At 40.4% G+C, this 6572-nt stretch overlaps 1 non-coding gene across 1 annotated transcript; it reads right to left on the reverse strand.

The window, feature by feature from the left end:
* Window positions 1–715: 715 nt before the first annotated feature.
* LOC142432836 (U6 spliceosomal RNA) lies at window positions 716–822 on the reverse strand. The gene has a single exon (XR_012780940.1). It is a non-coding gene; the product is annotated as a U6 spliceosomal RNA (small nuclear RNA).
* Between the last annotated feature and the right edge of the window lie 5750 nt (window positions 823–6572).

A 6572-nucleotide genomic window follows, 5' to 3' on the forward strand; every position in this document is an offset into this window, starting at 1 on the left:
GTGGGAGTGGGGTACCTACTCATATATATGTCTCTGGTTCCCCTTAGAGGCATCACTGTCATTTTATGTTTGAGAACAGTATCAGTCATCTTCCCAGTGCAACATTTTCACTGTCATCAAGACAGTGCTGACTCACAACTACCCTGTAGGGCTGGGTAGAACTGCCCTTGTGAGTCTACAAGTCTACAATCTCCATAGGACCAGAAAGCCTCATTCATCAACAGTGGAGGTGGCTGGTGAATTTGAAGTGCTGACCTTGTGGTGAGCAGCCCAATGAGTATCAACTACACATTGACAGTGTCCTTCATTTAGTCTATCACATAGAATTTAATAAACTGTTGGGAAAAGGAAATTTTATGAGTATAGGCCAACCAGGAATCACAATATATGAATTGTTGACTAGTACAAATTAAACTCTTTTTTAAAGTGAGTAGATACTATTTACACAACAGGGGGTTGTTGAAAATTCTTCCAATAATATTAACTTACATGAGTAGAGCCCCATTTTCCAGATTAATACTTGTCAGAATGAAGCAAGGAGGGTGTTAAAAGAGTAAGTGCATGCTAGTTCCAGGCCACCATTCACTGGGCACCCTCAAGGCAAAAGTTTAGACTCAAAGTCCAGTGTCCATAGCCCTTGTGCGAGCAGTTGTCTGCTTCTTATGACACTAGGGACTTTCAGCCTAAAGAGCAACGACACGTGAGCTTGACGTTAAAAAATATGGAATACATCATGAATGTCCATGTCATCCTTGTGCAGGGGCCATGTTAATCTTCTCTGTATTGTTCCAATTTTAGTATACGTGCTGCAGAAGTGAACACTGTGCATTTACTCTTATACATTTTTTCCACTTGCTTTCTTCTGCAACCTACATCCCCTAGGAATGTTCTATAAATTGTCTAAGTTGACAATTTTCCCTCAAGATACAGCCCACTCACATGCCCACCTCATTCTTCCCACCTTCAGGCACTGGGGAGGGAGCTATCTCTCCAGACGGGAACCCCAGCCCCCTGTAACCTTTTGGGGTGGAGAAGGGGTTCCTAAATCCCTTACCACTGTCATATTCCAAAATTATCATATAAATTCTGACAATGAAGTGTCAGTCATCTGCCTTCATTGAAGTGTGCTCATATTTTTTTGGAGCAAAAAACCCCAGGAATTATATTAGGGTCTTCTACCTGGGCGAAAGAATTACCTGAGGAGATATTCTTCCCTGAAGTGAGTCCAGTCTTTAAAAGTAGCATAGCTGTAGTCCTCCCTCCCTTGTTTCCTTTTTTATCTCCCTTTTCCTTTTTCTGCCCTTTCTTCCTCTTACTCCACTGCTTCTCCTTAGTCTTTCCTCACTATTTTCAAAGCAAGGATCAGTCTGGCCAATATGCAGTTGAAACGGGCTGACCATGAGCACCACAGAGAAAGTGGCTGAGGAAGCCAGGTTTTCTTCCCTAACAATCTCCTCTTTGCTCTCTTTCTGTTGGAACCTGCTGCTTCTGCTTGTCCTATGGTGCTTTCCCTTCTCTGCATCCTGGTGCTTCTTTATGAATTGGTTTGGCCTCACATTTGGTATTGATATTTCAACTATTATAATTGGTCTGAAGATGTAAAAAACATCATTTTATTAGGGGCTCTTACAGTTCTTATAACATTCTATACATCAATTGTATCAAGCATATTTATACATATGTTGCCATTATATTTTCCAAAATATTTTTCTTTCTACTTGAGCCCTTGGTATCAGTTCCTCTTTTCTCCCCATCCTTCCTTCAACCTTCCACCCTTGTAAATCGTCAATCAATTATATATTATTATTATTTCATATCTTACACTGTCCATTGTCTCTCTTCACCTCCATTTCTGTTATTCGCTCCCTATGTTGGGGTGGTGGTGGTATATAGCCAACCTTGTGATGGGTTACTTCTTTCTCCTCCTTTACCGTCCTCGACCAGTCCCCTATTCTCATGATATCTCTTTTCCCATGACTGTTCCTGAGGTGGTTATCTGTCCTGAATTCCATGTGTCAAGCGTTCTTATCTGTACCAAGTGTGTTCTCCAGTTTAGCCAAATTTGTAAGGTAGAATTGGGTCATAGTAGTGGTGGGGAGGAAGTATTCAGGAACTAGAGGAATGATGTGTGTTTTGTTGGTGTTGTGCTGCACCTTGGTTGAGTCGTCCCTTCCTTTAATTGTCTACAGATAGAATTTGGGTCTCTACTCCAAACCCCCTCATCCACACCAATATAGTTGTTTTGTTTTGGATCTTTTGATACCTGATAGCTGATCTTGTCTACACTTCATGATCACACAGACTGGTGTGCTTCTTCAATGTGGGCTTATTTGCTTCCCTGCTAGATTGGTACTTGTCTAACTTCAAGCCTTTAAGACCCCAGATGCTATATCTTTTGATAGCCAGGTACCAGCTGCTTTCTTCATCACATTTGCTTATGCACCCATTTTATCTTCAGCGATCATGTTGGGAAGGTGAATATCAAAGATTGCCAGGTTATTAGAACACAGTGTTCTTGTGTTAAGGGATAGCCTGAAGATTTTGAGGCTTCAATCTCTCTGAATTCTCTTTGGGCCTCATTACACTGAAGAGTTAAATTATGGATTTTAAAGGCAAGCATCATGGATTCTAGGTGCCTTCATTCAAAGAGAGAACGTATTCAGGACCCAGACATTTTTTGAGGCTATTTCTCCACTAAGAGTTTGCATACAGGTCATACATTTGTCAGCTGTATTATATTTCTTATAATTCTTTTGTGAATTCAAGCAAGACGTTAACGTGAATTGAACTTTCTGCTATGCAAGTGTCTGTAAGTGTTAATAGATTCGTTAATAAAACATGAGAAAAACAAGTGGCAATGAAGAGATTTAATTTTTTTTATTTTCAGTTAAAAATCCTTGAACTTCTGAAGATTTACATGTGAAATTAAGCTGCAGCATATCTGGATATAAATAATACATTGAATTTTTTATGTCGTTAAGTATTACAAGAGTTAGACAAGCTCTGCAAGGATTTGCATTTAATTCTGGTTTTTTAAATATGTTAACTAAAAATATAATTTCAAGCATGTAAAATAAGATGGCACGGAAAATTTGTGACAGGAAATGATCCACTTAATTTAGTGCCTGCATCATGAAAATCATTTTTGGAAAAGGTCACCCTGGGGGTGAGAGGAAAGAGGCTTTTCTAACTTGCAGGCAAGACCATTGGCCTTGGCTTTCAGATAGATCTGGCTTTCTGCTCCCTGGATCTTCATAGAACTAGCTCTTCTTTTAGGATGAATGTTGCCAGAGAGATGCTCTCATAGCTAGAGAGATCAGGATATGGGCAAAGATGCGGCAGGCTCAAAGAGGAGGGTCCACTGCATCTTCACCTTGATCTTCTTAAGTTCAACACCATTTATGAATTATTCCTTCTTGTAAGTAGAGACATTCTGAATAGGCATCTAATAGCTTCTTGGTAATCATAACCTTACAGTCTGTGTCTCTGTGTTCAGAAAGATGTCCTCATTCCTCCTCTCTTCCTGTCTTCCATGTGGTCTGAGAATATTATACAACACCTTAACTCTTGGTTTTTCTTGTAACAAAAAGTAAAATTAGCAAATATCTTATGATTTTCCTTGATTCAGAAATTATAACTGATCCTCTAGACTCATACCCAGAAAGAACTCATACCCACAAAGCAAGCATAGTCCTTGGATATAAACCAAGTGCTAGTCCCTGTTGACCTTGACATTTTGGGCAACTTCTAATTTATCCAATAATAAATATAAATTCCAGGTCCTGTGATGGGTACCAGGGATACACAGTTGATTATAATTCATCATCCTCATAAGAAGCCAGTAGAAAAAGTAAAAGCTATAAGTACAAATGAAGTAAAAATGATAAAAGTACTTTCCCCACAAGTTTCTTGAAACCCCCTCATCTTATGTGGCAGGCCCTATTCAATATGCTGTGTTAGCTTGGCACAATAGACCAACTAAGCCCTTTGCTCCAGACATGCCTGATCTTTATTTGCACTATCAATCGATAGCACTAAACAAAACAAAATGTTGCCATCAAGTTGATTTAGATCATAGCAACTCTTTAAGACAGAGTAGAACTGCACCTCCTTTCCAGAGACTGTACATCTTTACAGGGGATTTGTCTTGCAGAATCAGATTGCCCCATCTTTCTCTCACAGAGTAGCTGGTGGATTTGAACCACTGACCTAGAGGTTAACAATCCAATGCTTAACTCACTGCACCAGCAGGACTCCCATTATGGAACTACATTTGAAAAATAAGGTACAATTCATATACCATTTTATGGTATTGAAATCAGTAACCATCAGTGCTATGTAGTTCCAGAACATTTTCTTCACTCCATAAAGAAGTCTTACATCCACTAAGTAATACTTTTTAGTTTCCCCTTCTTTCAGTCCCTATAAACCACTAATCTGACTCTATGGATTTATGGGTCAGAATCAACTTGATGACAGTGAGTTTGCTTTCGAGAGTTTAGAGATACTTGAAAAGAATGGAGTTATATAATATGTAGCCATTTGTGGCTGGGTTCCTTCACTTAACATGTTTACTAAGTCCTCAGCTCCAGGACTCTAGTGTAGCTCCAAGTGTCTTGTCCGTAAGCATGTCTCTCAGGGAGTGTGTGTCTGCCTCCAGTGAGCTATTTATCTCCTTAGTGCCTCCAAATGAGGTCTTCAAGCTGAGACCTGATTGACAGGCTAAACGCCACCCCTTCACTTTTAATCCTAAAATTGACACCAGATTATGTAACTACCACAAACATATACTTTCAAGTCTCTTAACTATACCTAGGAATGGAATTTCTGGCTCATACAATGGTGCTGTATTGAACTTTTTCAAGAACCTTTATTTTCATTCTCCTTCACCAGATGAGGAACTGGCAGTGTGAGTAGTTTAACTTGTCTGGTAAATGCAGCTGCTAAAGGACAGAGCTGGGACTCTAGCTCACACCTTCTCACCTGACCACCTGTGCACTGAATCCCTAGGTCACACTGATTTAAAGATGGTGTTTGAGCTCAATTCTGAGCACTGGAAGCGACGTGGTGGATGGAGCAGGAAAAGTGTTCTGGGAAGATCTATCACATTCTGAAATGTATTTTGTATTCATATAAAGCACAGTTGAGGATGGTTCAAAAACAAACAAACAAGCAAGCAAGCAAATAAACAAACAAGCAAACAAAAAACTCACTGCCATCTAGTCAAGTCTGACTCACAGCAACCCTGGAGGACAGAGTAGAACTGCTCTTCTGGGTTTCTGGGACTGTAACTCTTTGCCGGAGTAGAAAGCCTTGTTTTTCTCCTGTGGAGAAGCTGGTGGTTTTGAACTGCTGACCTTGAGGTTAGCAGCCCAGAGCATAAGCACTGTGCCATCAGGCTCTTTGAGGATGGCTAGCACATGCATTTGGGTGGGATGAATTGCCAGAGCAGAGGTGGAAAGGGCCAGATGATGAAGGACCTGCATACCCCATATTCAGGAACTGGGTGGAGAATTGTAACGGAAAGAATACATATGAAAATATATGTAAACTGGAGAACTTGAAAACTCATAACTCAAGTGAAAAGGCCAATAATGGTGAGAAAATAACTATTTGCAGCCACATGACATTGAGTTAGTAATTGTGATAGTCTGGGTACTTTAGAGAAACAAATCCACAGAAACTCCAGAAGTCTGAAAACAGAAAGTTTGTAAGCCAACTTGCTTTCAGTCATTAAAATTTGATCTTTAGATAGGTTTAGACCACGCCTGTAAAGAAAGCTTTGAAAATAAATGCCCCACCCAGTGCTTTGGAATACTCAGGAACCAATCGTCTTTGTCGGAAGCTGGAAAAAATCTGGAACCATGAAGAAAACTCCCCTCTAGGGCTGAATGTTAAGAGAGCCTGAGAGCAGGCTGAAATGCTTGCTAGGTGACCACCTGGATCTGCTTGTTGAGTGGAAGTGGGAGAAATGCAGCAATAAAGAGACGGGTTGAGTTTGACCACTGACATCTGTGGACTTGGTTTACAGGAAATAGAGGAGAAGATGAGAGCGGGTTGATTGGTCTAAAGTTCATGACCTTGCACGAGGGTCTAGGCTTGTTGAGTTTTGGTGAGAGCCCATGGTCTGAAGGCAAGGAGACCAATGGGAACCCTGTGGAGGCTGAGTGAGACAGCCCAAATTGAGTTGACCAGAAACCCGACTAGATGGAGGTTTTTGAGCCTGTGAACTGTTGCATATTGTTGCTGACTTTATGGATGGCCTATCCATGTGTGACTTTGCTTATTGATGCAGAGTTCACAAGGTTCCATTTGGAATGAAGATTCTTCATGTTGAAAAATGATTGTCTCCTCAGAGAACTGGGTTGATGTAAGTGGGCAGTATTTAAATTGGATACCCAAAATGGGGGCTAAAGGCATGAAGTGGTTGTCTTATAAACTTTCATAAGTGGGGAACACATTCACAGGATTATAAGATTAAGGTGTAGGTGTTACTTAATTGCAATCACGAGGCTTAAGAATTATGTACAGGTGCCAAGTTGGCAAGGGGTGGATTGATATAGTTAGGGTTT

The sequence above is a fragment of the Tenrec ecaudatus genome, chromosome 18 (assembly GCF_050624435.1).
Source record: "Tenrec ecaudatus isolate mTenEca1 chromosome 18, mTenEca1.hap1, whole genome shotgun sequence".
In the NCBI taxonomy this organism is placed as follows: Eukaryota; Metazoa; Chordata; class Mammalia; order Afrosoricida; family Tenrecidae; genus Tenrec; species Tenrec ecaudatus.